The 21,248-nt window shown below is 46.2% G+C and overlaps 1 long non-coding RNA gene across 2 annotated transcripts in view; it reads right to left on the bottom strand.

Moving 5' to 3' along the window:
• LOC110293812 overlaps positions 1-21,248 on the bottom strand; it is a 33,450-nt gene that overhangs the window by 11,390 nt on the left and 812 nt on the right. For both annotated transcript variants that reach the window (XR_002377854.2, XR_003836661.1), the window contains exon 2: positions 20,597-20,706. This is a non-coding gene — a long non-coding RNA (uncharacterized LOC110293812). The remainder of the gene's footprint in view (positions 1-20,596; positions 20,707-21,248) is intronic.

The raw sequence follows: 21,248 nt of genomic DNA, 5'->3' as shown, positions 1-21,248 counted from the left end.
TTTCTTTCTTTCTTTCTTTCTTTCTTTCTTTCTTTCTTTCTTTCTTTCTTCCTTTCTGCGGTTTTTTTTGGGGGGGGGCGGTGTTTTGTTTTTGGACAGGATTTCTCTGTGTGGCCTTGGTTATCCTGGAACTCACTATGTAGACCAGGCTGGCCTTGAATCAGAGATCTGCCTGCCTCTGCCTCCCCAGCATTGGGCTTAAAAGCACGTGCAACCACTATGAGCTTGTTTTCATATTGGTTTAAAGACAACCTCTTATGGAGTACCCAAAGTTGGTCTCCATCCTCCTGCCAGGTCTGAGCCACATGTATAGATTAACAGCTGTGTTTCCTGAACTGAGTGTGGTGGCTCATGTCTGTAGTTCTCTTGCACTTTGCGGGCAGGGGTTGGCGGGGGGTGGGGGTGGGCTGCTGTGAGTTCCAAGTCAGCCTGAGCTGTTCTGACCCTATCTCCACCTACAGAGTGCTTTTCTAGTGTGCACAAAACCCTGCATTTGATCCCTTTGCATAAAAGGCATGGCGGCACACACCTGTGATCCCAGCAGAAGCAGCAGAGAGAGATGAAATTGAAGGTCAATGAGAGGAGAGCAATAGCCTGGAGTTCAGAGTCTTCAACCCCAGTTCTTGGGAGCAGAAGCAGGAAGGCCTTGCAAAGAAGGTAAAGGAGTTTGAATGGCCCCAGTCCAAAGGCAAGGCCCTGAGACATTGAGAATTTGAGACACTGAGACATTGAGACAGTTGTGTTTGCTCATCTTGTTATTTCTGTGTCATTTGGTTCTCGTAATAGCCCAGTTAGGAGGCTTATCCTCACCACCATCTCATTTGTCTTATTGAAAACAAAAACAAACAAACAAAACCCAACACCTTGGAGGGTGGCTTTACACTCCACCAAGTGGTGAAGCCACAGAACAAGTCCTGAGAGAGTCAGGGTCTTTCCTCAGCACAGCACTGCCTTCCCTGAGTCCGTGTAGCTGAGTGCAGTCTATTGAGACCGTGCATGCCATCTGCCCCAATCCTGTGCTGTATTGAAGAACAGCTAAAGAAATCACATCTGTTTTTCATCAAGAGACTCTCCAACTGCCAACCCCAATCCCCAGTCTGCAACAGAAACCTAGGTCATAGTGAATTCAAAGCCAGCCTAGGCTATAGAGTTTTCTTTTTTTATTTATTTATTTTTTAATTTTTAATATTTTTATTACATATTTTCCTCAATTACATTTCCAATGCTATCCCAAAGTCCCCCATAGCGCCCCCCACTTCCCTACCCACCCATTCCCATTCTTTTGGCCCTGGCGTTCCCCTATATTGGGGCATATAAAGTTTGCCAAAGCGCCTTGTCTCTGTGTGACACCCAGCTTAATACAGCATTCCAGGTAGAGCTGTCTGTTTCCTCTTTAGGAGGCCTGAGTAGAGGTGTGGCTGGCATGCCTGCGTTTCCCCTCCCTCCATCCCAATGGCTTGTTATCTGGATGCTGGTGTTGTTTCCTGGGTCCAGTCATCTGAAACCAACCACTCATGTGTGCACGCTTATTTTCATGCTGCACGTAACCTGGCACCAACCAGGCCTTGGCTTTCCGTATATCCTTCTATGTTTTGCTTCAACATTTGTCAATTTTATTTTGATGATGTTGTGATTGGTTTGAGTTTGCTTTTGAGCTTGCTGCAAACTCACAACATACAAAGATGACACTGAACTTCAGGTCTTCCTGCCTCTCCCTCCTAGTGCTGTGGATTACAAACATGCACTGATATACCCAACCTGTGTGGCACTGAGATTCCAATCCAGGATTTCATGAATGCCACATGTGATGCCAGCCTCTGTCTGCTTGTGTCTTTGCAATGATCTTTCTGTCTCTGTTTCCTAAGTTGTGAAATTAGAGAGGAGAGCCACTCCTGGCCCAACCTTACCTTGTTTAGATTGTTAATGGTGATAAGTGGCCACCTCAATTTATTCTTTATTATTTTTATTATTACAGTTTTTTGAGACAGGGTTTCTCTGGTTGCCCTGACTATTTTGGAATACCCTCTGTAGACCACCCTGGCCTCAAATTCATAGATCCACCTGCCTCTGCCTCCTGAGGACTGGGGTTAAAGCCATGTACCACAACCACTGTGCTTCAATTTAGTCTTTTAACCTGGTATTTCACATATGAGTATATGTGTAGTTACATCACAATTTATTCCCCTGTTGGCATAATGGCTATTAAAAAATAGATATTTTTAATTTAATTTTTTGTTTGTTTGTTTGTTTTTTGTTTTTTTTAGACAAGTTTTCTCTGTGTAGCCCTGGCTGTCCTGGAGCTCACTCTGTAGACCAAGCTCATAGATTGGTCTGCCTCAAACTTACAGATTGGCCTGCCTCTGCCTCCCAAGTACTGGGAATTAAAGGTGTTCACACCTGGCTGAAATAGGTTTTTTTTGGTTTTTGTTTTTTGTTGTTTTTTTTTTTTTTTTTTAAATTGAATCTGAATTTACTGATTCATCTAGACTGGCAGAGTAGCAAACTTCAGGGATCCTCCTCTCTCCTTGGTACTGGGGTCACATGCACTGAGCCTGGCTTTTCTATGTGGCTACTGGGGACTTAACTCAAGTCCTCAAGTCCTGAATAGGTGGCAGCCCCCTCTCCACACACAGCCCCACCCCCACTCCGTGAGCTGGGTGTAAGACTGAATAAAGAGGAGAGAGTAAGGTGAGCACCAGTATGCATCTCTTCCCCTTTTCCCAACTGCAGGTGCCATTGGCCAGCTGCCTCAAGCTCATGTCCCCATGACAGCCTTAATGTGGTCTGGACTGTACCCACAATAAACCCTTAAGTCACTTCTGTCAGGTAATTTGTCACAACAATGAGGAGAGGAACCAATACAAGGATGTAGTTTAATTTTCTCAGGTCTCTTCGTGGTGGCAATTCAACTACTCTCAGTCAGACAATAGAAATGTGTTGGTGTGCAGAACCATCAGCTGAGATGTGCCTTGGGTGCAGAGGCAATCCCACCTCTGTCTTAAAGCAGTCCCCTGTGATGCGTGCCACAGCAGCCCTGAGGGACCACTCCAGAGTCCCCGCTGGACACATACTGTTGAGGCAGCTTCAGATAATGACCCATGCCAGGCAGCACCAGATCTCGACCAGGAAATGAAAATCCCCTTGAAGGAGTGACTCGTTTCCCGTTATGGCTGCACCTGCCCCAGTGCTGGGAAGACCCTGGTGGGTCCCTGGCCACTTGTAGAAATGGTCTGTTACCTCTGCCAGGAATTCCAGCTGAAACATGTAGCTCACAGGAAACATTTTTGGGGGAGGTTATCAACCACTGAGGGTTAATACTGGTTACTTTGTCACTTGCAGTTACTGAATCACTGAAAGTGGAGATGCCTTTGTTACGGTTCAGTTCCAGTCATCAGAACTCCCCTAGAAGCTGTGAGTGAGGCTTTGTAGCCAAGCATGCACACACTGTGGCTCTGCCACCTTCTAAATGTATTGTTTGCACAGAGCCCCTCCAGTTGCACTTTGGATCCTTTGTCTCTAAGTGGGGACTTAAAAGACAAGTGGGACTGGGGCTCCATCAGCAGAGTGCTTGTTTAGCTTGCAGGAAGCCAGGGTTTAGTCCCCAGCACCACATAAACTGAGCATGGTGGTACACACCTGTAAATCCAGCACTCAGGAGAGGGAAAGAGGATCAGAGGTTATCCTCAGCCTCAGAGTTCTAGAATAACCTCAGATCTCAAGGGAAAAACAACAACAACAACAGCAGCAGCAGCAGCAACAGCAACAACAAGAAAAATTGGTTGAATCAGGTATGGTGGCAAACTCCTAGGCCAGATAGTGAGTTCCTGGACATTTTAAACTATAGAGTAAGACTCTATCTCAAAAAGAGTAAGATTAAAGGCAGTGGTGGCACTTGCCTTTAATCCCAGCACTTGGGAGGCAGAGGTAGGTGGATTTCTGAGTTCAAGGCCAGCCTGGACTACAGAGTGAGTTCTAGGACAGCCAGGGCTACACAGAGAAACCTTGTCTCAAAAAAGAAAAAAGAAAAAAAGAAAAGAAAAATCAAGGTTGTGGGGAAGATGAAGAAGGAGGAGAAGGAAGAGGAAGAAGAAGACAAGAAGAAGGAGGAGGAGCAATAGGAGGAGGAAAAAGAGGAGGAGGAGAAGGGGGAGGAGGAGGAGGAGGAGGAAGAGAATATTGCTGGCTCCGTTGCCAGTCCACTGGGCACCAGCACTCTGACCTTCTAGAATATACTGCTCCCTTACTTAAATTTTGAGTGGTAGTACCACCTCTCTTATGAGAGTTGGGAGGTTGACTTGACTAAGTAGACAACTTGTGTTCTTACACCAATCAGGTTTGAAGGCAGGCACGTGATGGAGTCAAGGATAGTGATATAATAAGACTCTCTGGGGCACAGGAGTCAACTCAGCCTGGCCTTGGGGTTGCTCTGGAGTGGAAGGTAAATTTGAACTTCTGCTGTTAGCCCCCAAGTGTTGGGATTACAGGCATGTGCTATTGGCTCAGCTGAAATGAGATTTTCAGTTTCTTCAGAGGGAGCTCTGCTCCTCTCTCCTGTTAAACGTGAATTTGGGATGATGTGAACTTGGGCTCTCAGAAGTTACCAAACTTCTAACCAAGAATAAAAATATTGCAGAAAACTCTCAAGACCTATTGGCATTGTACTTGCAGATCAAATGATACCAACGGCTAAAATAAACTCCAGAGATTTTCCCTTCGTTATTAATGTCCTTGCTTACGATAAGCTGAGTTAGGTTTTCTGCATTTATAGCATTTAATGTTGGTTGTAACCAATGCCTGAGCTATAGAATGAGACCATGTCTCAAAGCAAGCAAATAAGTGAGCAAACAAAAACAAAAAAGGGAGGTGAGAGAAATCACTTGCCAATACAATGGCTTTCTTTGTTTGTTTGTTTGGTTGGTTGGTTTGGTTTATTTTGAGACAGGGTTTCTCTGTATAGCCCTGGCTGTCCTGGAACTCACTCTGTAGACCAGGCTGGCCTTGAACTCAGAAACCCACCTGCCTCTGCCTCCCAAGTGCTGAGATTAAAGGTGTGCACCACCACCGCCCAGCTTGGCTTTCTTGACATATTTAAATGTCATATGGAAAAGAATGATACCTAAACTAGACATGGTGGTACATGCCTTTAAACCCAGCACTTGGGAGGCAGAAGCAGGAGGATTATTGTGAGTTTGAATCCAGTCTGGGTCTATATTATTGAGCACTAAAAGAGCCAGGAGTACGGGGCTGGGGGTGGGGGTGGACCTTGTCTCAAAAAAGAAAAAAAAAAAAAAAAAAAGGAGGAGGAGGGCTAGAGAGATGGCTCAGTGGTTAAGAGAACTGACTGTTTTCCAGAGGTTCTGAGTTCAATTCCCAGCAACCACATGGTGGCTCACAACCATCTGTAATGGGATCTGATGCCTCTTCTGGTGTGTCTGAAGACAGCGACAGTGTACTTATATAAATAAAATAAATAAATCAAAAGAAAAGAAAAGAAAAATACCTAGACTGAGACAGTAAAGCTTAGCAATTGAATATAGAGTACACTTGATTTTTTTTTGCTTTGTAAATAGTTATTCATTTACATTTATTCACGTTTGTTTGTTTATTGCTATGTGTGTGCACAGATGAGACTGCACTCAAACCCTTGCCATGATTGGCATGTGGAGGTCAGAGGACAACTTTTGAGACTTTAGTTTTTTCGTTTCATCTTGTTGAGACAGGGTCCTGCTGCTGCTGCTGCTGATGATGATGATGATGGTGATAATGATGACAACAACGATGATGACAACCAGGACGACTATGATGATGATGATGATGTTAGCTCTGGGTCAGCTGACTTTCTAGGTTATTCTCCTGTCTCTGCCTCACATCTCAAAGTAGGAGTTCTGGGACTGCAGAGACACAGACTCCAGGTATTTGGAGCTGGGATTTTTGTGACTTGTAGAGACAAAACTTGGGTTATAGGCCTGTGCAGCATCATTTTTACCCATTTAAGCTGTCTCCTCAGTCCACTTTGTTTCAACATAAGGAAGAACTTTCTAGAAAGTCAGGTCTCTGGATTGCATCAGTGAGTAGTGGGATTCTCACTGAAGTGACCTTCTTCAAAATGGAAACTGACTCTTGTCACCTTCTGGGGAGTTACTATTTCTGGGCAGTGCTTTTTTTTTTGTGTGTGTGTGTGTGTTTTTGTTTGTTTGTTTGTTTGTTTTAGAGACAGGGTTTCTCTGTATAGCCCTGGCTGTCCTGGAACTCACTTTGTAGACCAGGCTGGCCTTGAACTCAGAAATCTGCCGGTCTCTGCCTCCCAAGTGCTGGGATTAAAGGCGTGCGCCCCCACGCCTGGCGGTGGCAGTGCTCTTTTTGCTTAAAGAATGCCATACTTCACCTGGGAGGCAAAGGCAGGCAAATTTCTGAGTTCGAGGCCAACCTGGTCTACAAAGTGAGTTCCAGGACAGCCAGGGATACACAGAGAAACCCTGTCTCAAAAAACCAAAAAAAANAAAAAAAAAAAAAAAAAAAAAAAAAAAAAAAAAAAAAAAGCCATACTTAAAAGTACCAAGTGTGATTTCTACCCATGACCCAAGCATAACAAGGTCAATAATAGATTCTAATAATAAAAAGGTTTTATCTAGGTGTAGTGGGGCACATCTGTAATCTCAATGTATGGGAAGCAAAGACAGAAGGATCCAGAGTTCAAACTCAACCTTGGCTGCATAGCGAGCTAAAGGCTGACCTGAGCTACATATGACCCTGCCTCGATAAATCCAAAAGTCAGAAAGAGAAGAGACAGAAAAGAAGACAAGAAAGGGCTTTGTTTTCATTTTTATTTTTATATGTATGAATGTTTGGCTGTACCTATATTTGTTTACCACATTATGCGAAGTGCCAATGGGGGACAGAAGAGGATGGTAGATTCCCTGAGTGGTGATTTAAATAAGAATGGGCTCTGTATTTGAACTGAATATAGGTTCATATTGGAATGTCTAGTAAGCAGGGAGTAGAACTGTTTGAAAGGATTAGAAGGACTAGTAGGTATGCCTTGTTGGAGGAAGTGTGTCACTGCAGGGTGGGGCTTCAAAACCCTACACCAGGCCCAGAGTCTCTCTGCCTACAAACAGATAGATGTAGAGGGATTTTAATCCAGCTATAGGGCTACTCTGGTTAGAATATATAGACATGCCCTTAGCACACACCTTTATTCCAAATGAAGGTAAAGTTAGTTTGTACAAGGAATCAGCTTGAAAATGATGTCTACTTGAGTGACAGACAAAATGACGAATCAGAGAAAAACTTGGCAGACTAGTGTATGCCCAACTCTCATGAGAAGAGAAAGAAAAAGGGAGGCTGCTTAAAAGAGCTCAGCTCAGAGAAAGAAAAAGGTTGCAGAGAAAACAAGCTAGACTCAGGTGAAGGCAGAACAACCCAGAAAATGAGAAGGAGCCGGAAGATTAGAACATATTGCTAAAGTCAGTATGAGGCCAAGCACAGCAATTCAGTCAGAAGTCATAAGAAGCCAGTTTGAATTAGTCAGCTTGGAGAAGAGTTTGAGCAAGAATAGCTGAGTTGAATCAGCCAGCCAGAGAGCAGAGAGAACTAGGAAGGGTAAGCTTATTCAGCAGTAAGTCTCAGAGGTTGAAAACATTCTAGGCCTAGATTAGATTATACGAAAGCTAGAAGCTTCCAAAACTAGGCCTAGGTTAGCAGAGGGAAGCAGGTAAGCCTCAGAGGTGACAATTGTATCAGGCAGATAAAAGATACTTTTACATCAGGATAGCACTCTCAGTGACTACCTATATGAGGATCATGCACTAAATCTCTGACACTGTGAGCAAGCCTCCAAGTAAATGCTTTCTCTTAGAAGAGTTGCTGTGGTCATGGTGTCCAATCACAGCAACAGGCATGGTGGAACAGGAGTTACAAAGGTTTGTGAGCTGCCATATGGGTCCTGGGGAACAAATCTGGGTCCTCTGGAAAAGCAGCTAGTACTTTAAATCACTGAGCCATTTTCCAGCCTTATTTATTATCTGTCTATCTATCTATCTATCTATCTATCTATCTATCTATCTATCTATCTATCTACCTAGCAATCTAGCTATTTATCTATTCATCCATTTGAGATCCACAGTGTCTATGAGGGCCAAAGTCAATGAGACATCCCTCAGCCTACCGTACCAAACTAGTCAGCTCTGTTTAGGCCAGCATTACCTAAGCACCCTGTGGCCATGAGGCTATGAGGAATATAACATGTCACTGCCGTAAAGGGGTGGAGCCTGGGACACAAATTCAGCAAATAATGTAAATCTCATCTAGATTAGTCAGCAATCTTTTTTTTTTTTTTTGTTTTTTTTTTTTTTTTTTTTTTTTTTTTTTTTTTTAAAAGGGGTTTTTTTTTTTCCCCCTGGCTGTCCTGGAACTCACTCTGTAGACCAGGCTGGCCTCGAACTCAGAAATCCACCTGCCTCTGCCTCCCGAGTGCTGGGATTAAAGCAACGCCCCGTTTATGTGTCTTTTTTTTTTTTTTTTTTAGTCAGCAATCTTGGTAGTGAAAATAATTCCAGCTGCTCAGATGACAAGTCACTTTTCTTGGAGGGAGAAGTCCCTGTAGACCCATGCCACATGGTTGGTGACAAGTCACAGGTGAAGGGCTTGGAGCCACACTGGATTCTAGGAACAGACTGTGCCAATTTGTCTGGCAGGTTTTGTTTGTTTGTTTGTTTGTTATATTGTGCATGGTTTTTGTGTTGTTTTGTGTTGTTTTCTTTGGCTGGCTAGTTGATTGGTTGGTTATGTCATCCTGACTGACCTGGAGCTTGTTTCATAGATTCCCAAGCTGATCTTGAATGCATGCCAACCCACCTGTTGCTATATCACGAGTGTTGGAATTACAGTCATGGACCACTATACCTAGGTAACACATTGGCTTTTTCCAAAAGATAATTAATTGAAAAAAAATGTTTTTCAGTACCAGCGATTGAAGCAGGAGCCTGAAACATACCAGGAAAATGCTCTCCCACCCTTGCTATGTGCCGTCTCATAAGGGTATAATCTTGAACGACTTAATTAACCTCGCTTGCTTTAAGTTCTTCAATATAAAATGGAAGTAATTATAGTGCACCTTTCTCCAGGGGTTGTATAGACGTAAATTAGCTGGGCAAAAATGGAAAAAAAAAACCCACTATACTAAAGGCACTCAATAGATATTAACTACTTGGCTCACTTCCTGACCACCACACACGCTAGTACACGGTCAACAGTGCCGGCTGTGATTAGTGATTGTCTACTGTGGTCTTAGAGCTAGTATGTTCGAAGACCAGTGTACACCAGTGCACAGGGTTGACCTGGGCTAGACAGTATGCTTACCCCCTCAAAACCATTGTGCAATGTGGAGCTTGTTGTGCCTGTTTTCATCACAGGGAACTGAGATGTGGGAAAGTAGATGTGGCCTGAGCTAGATTAACAAACTGGCATCAAGAAAAGCATGGATAAATTCTGCTGTCTGGACCTAGAACCCTACTTCCATAAAGTCCATTCTTTTTCTTCAAACCTCGTCTTCAGTTTGGTGGCACAAGGCCATTATTCCAGCATTCAGGACAATCAGTCAGCTGGGGCTCATGGCAAGACCCTCTTGAAAAGGGGGTGAGTTGGGGACTAATAGCTATTTGGAAGACTGAAACATGGGTCTCAGAGGTTCAAGGCCTGCCTGGACTGCAGGCTCAGTTCAAGGTCAGCTTGGGGAAGCTAGAGAGCTTCTGTTCTCAATATAAAATGCAGACTGGGGACAGACTGGAGCAAGAGCCCAGAGGTTAGGAGAATTTACTGCCTGCATCAGGTTCTCAGCACCCACACGGCAGCCTGACCATTGCTAACCCTATTCCGGGGCATCTGACCTCCCTGGGCACCGAGCACACATGTAGTATATATACATATATGCAAGGACAACACTTATACACATAAAATAAAACTAAATAAATCTTTTTAAAAGGTGGGTAGTGGCTAGGGATATAGTTTAGTGGTAGCTTACCGGGCACATGCAATCCTCTGGGGTCACTTCTCAGTATAAAATAAAATAAAATAAGGCGTCCAGCTTCCTCTGTGACCGTATCTGCCCCCACACCTTCTCTAACAGTGGAGAAAATGGACAGCTTGTCACAGAAGTAGCACAGGTCTGAGCTTGTACAACAAAGCTCACTGGCATAACCTCTCTGCTTCACTTAGCTTTTCATATACTAGCCCATCCGGAATCTGTGTCTACTAGAAAGAATTGCAAACCTCTCTCTTTATCTTGTCGTGTCTCCTCAAGTTTATCGTTTCCAGATAAGAGGCCTATCGTCTCAAGACTTAAACATTTGGTGGTGGGGGTGGGGAGGTGACTTCTGTTTCCTTTTCTGTGAGGTTCCCCTTTATACATAAAAGTTAAAATATGCAGGGGAGGCAAGGGTATTCAAGAGTCTGAGGCAAGAGGATTTCTTGACTTCTTCTTTAGCAGTTCAAGACCAACCTGAGCAACATCAGACTCTATCTCAACCACAAGTTAAAATATTAAACTTTAGAAGTTGTCATTGTATTTAACAGACTTGTATGGTTGGGAGGGCCCACATGAATGCCCCAGCAGGCCTGTATACTGTTTTTCTCCTATCATTTGGGTCCTGGGGATCAAAGATCATCAGGCTTGGGATTGGGCACCTGTACCCACTAAGCCATCTTTCCTGTCTGGATCGTCTCAGTCCATCCAAGCCCCAGGTAATAGGGCTTCATTGGGAGACCAGCTCACTTCTTTGGGGGAGAGGAGAGTTGAGATGGCTCTTACTCTGTTGCCCAGACTGGGTTAAAATTTACTGTATAGCCTAGGTCAGCCTAGAACTCAAAGCAATCCTCCTGCCTCAGCCTCCTCAGCGCTGGGCCAACAGGCATGAGGCAGCACATAACTCAGCTTTGCCTTCTAACCCAGCTTCCACACACCATAGCCAGGCTAAATGGGATCATCGACTTCTGCTCACAGGTCCAAACTTACGATGTCCCTGTTGGGCCCAGACCTGCTCCCTACTGTCAGATCCTCCAGATCAACTAACGACCTCCAGGTTCCTAGGGATGCCTTTGTTGTTGTTGTTGTTGTTTCAAGACAAGGTTTCTCTGTATAGCCTGGGTTGTCCTGAAACTCACTATGTAGACCAGGCTGACCTCAGACTCAGAGATCCACCAGCCTCTGCCTCCCGAGTGCTGGGATTAAAGATGTGTGCTGCTACTGCCCGGCGCACAGGATGTCATTTTTCACCCTCTCCCCAGTTTTCATGAGTGCTATGACACTCATGCCTCTCACCTTCCTCTTCTACCCCTCCTCAGCCCTCTGTACCTCCTACTCACCCTAACCAAAGGCATACAGCAGCCCAGCCTCTTTTCCCCAGTCTGCTGTGTCCCTACAAGAATGGAGCAACCTGAATTCCCAGGGGTACTTTTGCACATCCACCACCGCCCGGCACAGAACAGAGGAATCAAATCACTTCCGTGACAAATGCATGGCTGAACAGGTAGCTGACACTAATTTATACTCTGGTGCTTTAGATTGCCATCAGCTGCCTTCTCTCAGCAGATTGCTATTTTTATCAGATCACATGAGTTGTGTGCCTACAGCGTGGGCACAGGCTCAGTTTTGAAGCCAAGATCATCTACTTCCACCTTTCCCAGAATGTGCTATCTATGCTGTTTCTGCCAAATTTTATATATAGGCTGTTTGGCTCATGTTACCTGGTACCAGGAAAAAAAAATCTTTCCATGTCCAAATTCTGGGTTCCCGGTTTCCAGCTGGGGTATGCGTCATCAGAGTACACTGGCGCAAGGAAGAGGGGAAACCAGTCTGCTCGCTCACGTGAGGTGTGTTCACGGAAAACTGATTCTGCAGGCAGGGAGAAGACAGGCTGTGCGTGTTCATCCGGGTCCTGAAACTCTCTTGTAAGCCTCACAGGCAAAGCCTTTTACCGGCCAAACTGCCCTGTCCTGCTTTTGTTTCTGAGACAGTGTGTCATGTAGCTGAGGTTAGCCTCAAGCTCATTCAAGAGCCAAAGATGGCCTTGAACTTCTGATGATCCCATCTCCACCCCAGGTTCTGGGATTACGGGAGTGCAGCATCTCTATGGTAGGTCAGCATCTGGTAGGTGAAACAGACCAACTACACTTGCTAGAGCGAGGCTCCCAGTAAGCCCACCTCACGGGCACATTGAGGTTAAACGTTAAAAGATAAAGTACAAATAAGAGCATTTCAAAAGTCTCCAGTCCTCAGTGTAGGTCACTATAGAAATGTTAGCAACAGTCTAGGGGCCCAAAGGCAGATTCAGGATTCAGGTTAGCCGAAATCTTAAGCAGACATCTGGGTGACATGTAGGTGCATTTCAGTCTGAGAGCATGCTAAGATGCAAACTGGGATCAGTGGGCCACAGATGGGGCCCAAGAATCAGCATTTACAGCAACACTTTGGGGACAGAATGTATCTGAATCCTAACAGAAACTCTCTGGAGGCTGGAGCAATGGCTCGGGGGTTAAGAGCACTTAATTGCACTTCCAGAGGACCCGGGTTTGATTCTCAGCACCCACATGGTGCTGTAACCCCAGTTGCAGGGGATCCAATGCCTTCTTATGACCTCTATGGGCATACACATAAACACACATGCAGGCAAAACACCCGTGCAAATAATAAAATAAGCAGATAAATCTAAAAGAGTAACACTTAGCTGCATTGCCCACTGGGAGCACAGGAGAGGCTGCACCGTCCACTCCAGGACGATCCAATTTCATCAGCAGGGTGCAGCCATGGACAGTTAAAGAGGCTGGAAGGATGGCTCAGGGGTTAACAGCACCAGCTGCTCTTCCAGAGGATATGGGTACTAATTCTTAGCACCTACACGGAAGTTCACAATGGTCTGTAAATGCAGCCCTCGGTGATCCGATGACCACTTCTGGTGTCCACAGGCACGGCACACACACGGTGGACAGACATACATGCAGGCAAAGCATTCATAAACATAAAAAATTTTTAAAACAAAAAGAAAGGGAAAAGCTGGGCAGAATAGCACATGCTTTTAATCCCAGTACTGGGGAGGTCGAGAGGCAGGCAGATCTCTGATTCTGAGGCCAACCTGGTCCACAGAGTGAGTTCTAAGACAGCCAAGGCTATCCCCACAGAGTGAGTTCTAGGACAGCCAAGGCTATCCCAGGCTTATCAAGGATTTGGGAAATGGTGAGATATGTGGAGCTTTCAAGATTATAATATGCATTTCTTTCTCTCTTCCTTCTTTCCTTCCTTCTTCCTTCATTCCTTCCTTCCTTTCTTAACTGAATCAGAGTCTCTCACTGAATCAGCTCAGTGATCCTGCTAGTTTAGCTAGTCAGTATGCCCAGAGACCCCCAAGAACTGGGAATACATGCAGGCTACCAAGCCCACCTGACTTTCAGTTGACTTTGGGGATCCAAACTCTACTAAGCACTTCATCTACTGGAGTGAACTGCTTCCCCGGATCCTATTTGTTGCTGTTTGTCTGCTTCTTTGGTTTTTTTGTAGACAAGGTCTCACTGGGTAGCCAAGGCTAGCCTGGAATTCATTCTGTGACCCAGGCTAGCCTCAAACTTGTTATAATTCTACTGCCTCTGCCCCAGTGCTGAGATTACAGGCACGAGCCACATGCCTGACTATTTACTTACTTACATATTTGTTTATATTTGCGTTTGGAGACAGAATCATCCTATGCAACCCAGCTGACTTCAAACTCTTCATCTTCCTGCTGCTGCCTCTGGAAGTGCTGGCAATACTACTGTATATATAGTACTACACCCTTCATGGACTGCACCTTCCTATTGTCCTAACTTGACTCTGCCCCGGGGGACTGCACCAGTGGCTCAAGCATGGTGACTCTTCCTTTGGATCTTCTAATTAGTGTGCAAAAGGAGTCCTTTGTAGGGCCCAGCTAGGAGGCCACTTGCTGTATGATGTCATTACAAAGATCAGAGTTACCACATCTGTAAAATGGAGGGGAGTGAGGCAGGTTGTTTACAGAGAGCCGCTGAAACTAAAAGCTTGCAGTGGATCAGGCCCAGGGGAGCCTTAGGGCACAGCCCAGCTAAATGGCCTCCACCCTGCTATCAGATTAAACCAACTGCTCTCTGCTCACCTGAGGGGCACGTGTGTACCCTGACCGACCAAAGAGGAGGAGGAAGGAGGAAAGGAGGAGATCTGGAGTGGACTGCATGTGGGCAGGAGAAAGAAAGGTGATGGCCCCAGAATAACTGAGTCTCTCTCTCTCTCTCTCTCTCTCTCTCTCTCTCTCTCTCTCTCTCTCTCTCTCTCTCTCTGTGTGTGTGTGTGTGCGCGCGCGCGCGCGCGTGTGTGTGTGTGTGTGTGTGTGTGTGTGTGTGTGCTCACGTGCGTACTTGTTTCCAAGAAGATAAATTCTAAACATTCTCAGCCTTAAGGGCAGGAAGAAATCACCTGCTTTCCTCCCAAATTCCACTAATCTCAAAACGGAATCAGCTGTTATTCGGGTCACAAGCTCTTTGGCCAGGACCCTTCCAGGTCCAGACACCAGAACTAGAGCAAAGGGAGGACGGAGAGGGGCCAGGCAGTGGCACCTGGCCCTTAAAGGACTTGGGCACAGTTCCTTACCAGCTGTCACTTGGAGAGAGGCAAACAGTCAGAGCAGGCTTAAAACTACTTTGGGGGGTTGCAGGGGCTTATGGGTCAGCACAGCATACTCAGAACACGAACCTGAAGGAAGATGTATTGGCTTTGCAGCTTTGGCAGTTTCCTTCCAATCCTGTACTGTTTCCAGAACAGTAAAATGGGTTCAGTCTCCAGTAGCTACCTACTGGGGATGTGGTGAGGATTCCAGAGTTTCTGTGAGTACCGTGCATGCGTTCTGCCTTGCACATAGCCAGAGCACAGAAACCCTGTTTTTTATAAAGAGCTGATATCCTGTTTTTATAAAGAGTTGATATCCCCCTGTCAAATTTTCTGGGGACAGGGTCTGGTATTTCCACATAATTCTTCATGGACCCTTCTTGTTTTTGTTTGCTTGCGATAGAGTCTCACTGTATAATTTCCTGGCTAGCTTGCAACCTGCTGTGTAGAGCAGGCCAGCCTGGCCTCAGACTTAGAGCAATCTTCCTGCTTCTATCTTCTGCGTACTGGGATTAGAGGCATACATCGCCACACCAGCCTCTTCGTGGAAACTATTCCTCCCAGGCCAGGCAGACTGACTTTTTCTGTTCAAATGTTCCAACTTCTTCTCAAGGGCCCCTCTGTGGGATGGTATCTTTCTTTGTCTCAACTGGAATACCACGGTCAAACTCCCTGAGTTTTGTCTCCTGACCAGCGGTGCCCTGAGGCGGGTGGGCCTTGGACACACAGACAACTTGGCAGTTTCAATACTACCCATGATGCCCAGGACTTGTGCTGTATATTGATGATGGTCTCAATTTCCATGACCCTCGTGACTCCCTGTCCTCTTCTCTGATGCTCAGAGAGCTTCTTGCCCAGTGTACAACACAGTCTCAACCCAAAACCAAGCCTGATGGAGAGCCAGCCTCAGAGTGCCCACTCACACAGCAACCAATAAGAGTGGCAGGAGCATTGTGACCATAGAAAAAGAATAAGAGAAAGAAAGAAGAGTCGGAAAGGCTATGGCCACACCATAAAGAGACACTCTGGAATGGTAGCTTGGTCTCAGACATTAAGAATAGGAAAAACTCAGCCGGGCGTGGTGGCGCACGCCTTTAATCCCAGCACTTGGGAGGCAGAGGCAGGCGGATTTCTGAGTTCGAGGCCAGCCTGGTCTACAAAGTGAGTTNGGCCAGCCTGGTCTACAAAGTGAGTTCCAGGACAGCCAAGGCTACACAGAGAAACCCTGTCTCAAAAAACCAAAAAAAAAAAAAAAAAAAAAAAGAGAAAGAATAGGAAAAACTCAGACCAGAAACCGTGGCTAGGCAGGCTTGGAGCCAGGGTGCAAGGTGTCTGTAATTCTCTCTAGTGTCCGGATTCTCTTCATGAACCTTAGGATTTTTGTAGTTTTCCAAAGTCAAATACACTGCAAGAAGATTAAAAACTAAACCGAATGGATGGGGGCGCTGCCAAGGGATTAAACTCAGTCTCCTGGAGCAAAGTTTGACTATGATAGCCTGTTTGTACAGGGCTGGCATGCAGGCATCCTGGAGTCCAAGGGCAGGAAGGTCCCACACCTCTGTGGTCATGAGTTAATCATGCTGCTAGAAGCCTCCTGATCATGACAGAGGAGACTTGTACCTGGCCAGAAGGGCAACAGTGCTGACCATCAGGTGAACCCTGACTCAGGGGGTCCAGAGGAAGGAAGAATTTCTGAGATTAAAAGTCCTGTCCTGCTGTGAGTTTCCGCAGAGGCGACAGGATCCCATGTGGACTTGGGACCAACGATTGATTCCTCTGGTTGTTATGACCCAAATTCGGGCAGTTCCTCTCTGTGTACCTCTGGTCAGGGAAGAGGGGCATTGGATTCTACAAACCAAAGGAAAACAAGATTGCAAGGCCTTCTGTTTAGAAATGCCAGGTCTGGCAGTGCACACCTTTAGTCCCAGCACTAAAAGGAAGCAGGAACAGGTAGATATCCAAGTTCAAGGGCAGCTTGGTATACAGAGCAAGTTCTAGGATAGCCAGGGCTACACAGAGAAACTCTGTATCAAAAACTAAAAAACAAAACAAAACAAAACAACGACAACAACAAAAACAGGGAAAACAACCAGTCAATTTGAAAGTATTCTCTGCAAAGAAATGGCTCAAATTTACAGCTTCCAGGCTCACAGGTACATGGTGTTGGGGTATGTGGGCAGTTGGGTCAGAGAATAACTGGTGGGAGACCCTGTCTCATAAATAGGTAAACAAGTAAACAGATAAAGGCCATTAGCAGAAGTAGGCTTTATCCTTGTTAACTTTGTAGTTAAATTGTAGGCAAAGGTAACTGAGTCAGGCTAGGCTAGCCAGCATGCTCAGGACACTAAGATTGTGGGGTACATTTCTACCTTGTGACACTTTGTAATCCAGGCAGCATCTGTGTTTGGTCTGAGCAAGTAGGAAGCTGCCACTAACTGACAGGAGAGAAGCTGCTGTGGGAGCAGGCTTGCAGGCTCATCAGGAGTTCAAGCCCACTGGAAGCAGAGACCTTGCCATTTATCGAGGAGCTTGGACCTAAATCTATGGATGTGAAAGCATAGGCGTAAGTCAGGTTTGGTGGTGCCTAAATGTGATCCCAGTGTTTGAGATATTGAGGGAGGAGGATCAGGAGCTCAAGGCCACCCTCAGCCTCATGAGATACTTTTAGAAAGAGAGATAAAATGGAGGAGTGTGTGTGTGTGTGTGTGTGTGTGTGTGTGTGTGTGTGCGCGCGCGCGCGTGTCTGGGTTTGGTTGCACTCAGCCAAAGGTATAGGAGAAGTTCAAGGGCAGAGGCTTAGCAGTCAGTCGGAAAAATGAGGAGAATCAAGGGAGACTGGGAGTGGCCAGTGGGACAGGAGGCGTGGCCATCCCCAGATGGTCCATGCTATTTTTCTGCACACGTTCTCACTAGGACCACACAGTAAATATTTTCACCCTCATGAGCCACACGCCCCTTGTTGCCACCACTTCATTCTGCCATCATAGCACAAAGCAGCCTCAGACTCAAGTGAGCAGTAGACATCCCTGCACTCCAGTAAAGTCCATGAGAACCTGCATAGGCTGACTTGACCTGCGGCTCTCACATGCCAAACACCTGGTAGAAACCAATGTGGCCCCAGGAGCTGAGCCATGGGGGCAGAGAGTGGGAGAGCTGATGTTCTATCTGGAGGCCGAGTTGGCAGAGAGCTGCAAGGCAAAGCAGTACGTGGGATCAAATGCTGCTGACAGCTAGAGTGGATAAAAGAAAACCAGCCAGTGACAATGGGAACACGGGGGACAAGTGGCCTCGACTACTGCATCTTGGTACAATGAGCAGGCAGGCTGATCAGGATGAGGGCCAAAGAGTGGGAATTCCTTTGAAGAATTCTGGCTTCTGTGGGGCGGGGGGGGGGGAGGAGCTCAGAGAATAGCTGTTCTTTTTGGTCAGTGAACCAGGAACTGCGGTTGTTAGTCCCACAGAATCTGTTACCAGAGCACAGGAGTGGCTGAGGTTTTCTTAGTCAAAGCATCCCATCACAGCAGTGGCATTTCAAGGAGTCCACATTATTGAGATTTACAAGGGCAGAGGCTTGGGCTCCAGCTCTGAGTTAGAAGCCATGGAGAGATGGCTTCAGTACGGTGGTACTATCCTTAGGCAGTGTTCGATGGCAAGAAGCTACGTGGGGCACACGCTTGTAATCTCAACACCCAGGAGGATGAGACAGGAGGACGCCACTCTCAGCAGCTACTTAGTTTGGGACCAGCCTGGGCTGTGTGAATCCCTGCTTCAAAGGGGATGGGGGCAGCTAGGTGCAATGGTTCATGCCTGTAATCCCAGTGCCCAGAAGGCAGAGATAGGAGGATTGGATTGCAGAGTGGTATAAACTAACCAGGCTACCCAAGGCTACATTAAGAGACTTTGTCACAGAGAAAAAAAAATTTAAAAGAAGAAAAGAAGAAGGCTGGGGGGTGGGGGGATGGGGACTTGAAGCTTATGTACCATGGTTACACCATTGAAGCTGATGTACCAGGGCTACACCAAGGCCACAGATTTATTGAGCAGAATGATTTTATCCTGAGATCCAAGAGTAACCCACACAGTCCTGCCATCTACACAGCCAAGCGAGTTTCTCATTGACTGTAATCAGGTATTAGCATGGGGGTCCATCCAGCCATGAAGCCCAAATTTATGCCATACTCTGCTTCCCAGGGAGTCCAAACTATTTCATATCAAGTACCTCATCGATTGCCCAAGCCCTCCTGTGAGATTTAGAATTATTATTTCTTCTTCATTTCAACATCCTCCTTGCAGAAGGGCAATAAATATTATATCTCAGGGTTTATGATGTGAGACCCAGGACCATTTGGTTGGTGGCCTTTGCCTCTGAGAGGAGCCCTAGAGGGAAGCAAGGAGTTGGAGAGGTTTGATGTAACAGACCGGTCCCTCTGTGAGCCCCATACTGATGCCAAATGACTGAACTGGGCAGGATCTCACCTTCAGAGCAGCTTATCAGTCAGCTGCCCAGACCTCCTGTGACCCTGCGCCAGATCCTAGTACCATATGAAAAGCTGGGTCCTCTCCCATATCCCCTTCCCACACACAGAACACAAAAGCAAAGTTTTTGTGGGGGTCAAACTCAAGGCCTGGAATCTACCACTGAACTACATCCTTGGCTCAGCTGGAGCTGCGTCTTGGCCAAGTGTCCCCATCTGACACTGGCATGGGGGAGGTCCTGGATGGAGGGAACAACCCTGAAGATCCAAGAATGTCTACAAGCAAAAAAGGGGCTCCCATGCTATCTTGATTTTATTTCATTTATTTCAAAATAGAGTCTATGTAACTCCAGCTGGCCTAGAATATACGATTTTCGTATTTTAGCCTCCTAGTGACGGGGTCGCAGGTGTATACCACCACACCACGACTCCTCATGAGCCTCTTTGCTGTCACTAATGCAGGCAGAACCCCAAGACAGGCCTCTCTCTTTGGAGAGAGAGAACACAAGTTCCTTACAGCCTAACACATTCAACTCACTCAGCCAAGGTCAGGAGCTAGGGCTCATAGAGCAAGTGACACCATAGTGTCAACAGTAGCCCGCAGCTCTGTCTGCTAGAATCACTGAGGGGTCTAGGTGTGGGGGTCCATGACTTGAATCCCAGCACATGAGAGGCAGAGGCCCAGGGATCCATGACTTTGGGGCCAGCCTGGTCTACATAGTGAGTTCCAGGACATCCAGACTCTGTCAAAAAAAAAGTGATGTTGGGAACCAGACCTAGCATATGGTGTCAGGGGGTCCCCAGCAGACATTGTTAGTGCATTTTTCTCTGGGAAGTAGGATCTGGAACTGTTCCATACACGGGAATCTCCAAGTCTCATTTCCACGTGCTGAGACACTGGCTTCACCAAAGGACTGACCTAGAAGCAAGATAAGATCCCCTTTCTGGGCATAATTCCTTGGCTCTCCTACTTGTATTGCCTACTTCACAGACAACTCCTTGTCTTAAACTCCTGAAGGACAGTCACTCTCCAATCTCAGCCCAGAACTGATACAAAGCCACCTCACACAGTTGTAAAACCATGAGATAATCAGCAGTAATTCTACTGCTAGACAATAATTCCCAAGGGAGTACAAAAAAATGTGCCCAAGTCCCCAATTGATATAACGAGAGGGCTCTAAAGCCTGAACCTTTGTGAAATCTCATACAACATGGTTTTCCAGAAAGACAACTGGAGGCGATATCTTCCGGGTCATAAGGAAGCAGCCTCAAGCAGCTGAGATCAAGTCCCCATAACAGACTAATGGGCACTACAACTGCCCTATTCTCACCAGGGCCAAAAGCTTTCTGGGAAGTTGGAGGAGTGAGGAATAGTAATTGGGTAGATAAAAATGTACAAGCCAGGGATCAGGGAGGCGCGAATGCTATCCTGAGTGGGACGAGGGAGTTCTGCTCTTACAGTGCCAGCCGAGGTCCATGGCAACAGAGAAGCCAACACAACTGCGTTCTTGGAACCTGCTTTGGAAGTTTCCCAGTTGGACGGCGAGCCGTAAGTCTTGCTTCATTTCTCTGTTCAATACAAAATTTCAGGTTAGCAGTAGCAATATCAGAAGGGCTCTCTCCCATGTTGGTTCTCAGTCCTTCGGGGTACTTTTCCACTGTTCTAGTTGAGGCACCAAAGAGGATAATTCACTTAGCATTTCCCAAGAGTACTTAAGTTGAGCTGGAGGAGCAAACGAGATGTTGGGGGAAGTTGAGCAAGGACTGATAGGTCACAGTTCCGTTTGATTTCTTATAGCATCAGCTCTTCAGTTCAGAAAGCAAATAACATCTGTTTGTAATATTGTTCTTATAAAAGCTCTCCAGGCTGTTCATTTTTAAGAGCAGGGGCTGGTGACAAGCTAAGTGGCTACTGTTTACTGTAACTCAATCATATAAAGTTTAACTTGAAAGTCAAGATGCTGCGTAGAAAACTGGACAATTCCTCCTTCCTAGAGGTGTGGTGTTGGCTTGGAGTAGCTACCTTCAGAGTTTCATTCTGCATTGTAAAGGGTTTCCATAGCGCCTAGCACATTCTGTAATTCCTCTTGTGAGACTGCATTTCAAGGTCA

This window comes from Mus caroli, chromosome 5 (genome assembly GCF_900094665.2).
Source record: "Mus caroli chromosome 5, CAROLI_EIJ_v1.1, whole genome shotgun sequence".
NCBI classification, from domain to species: domain Eukaryota; kingdom Metazoa; phylum Chordata; class Mammalia; order Rodentia; family Muridae; genus Mus; species Mus caroli.
This window is presented reverse-complemented; position numbering and strand designations above follow the sequence as displayed.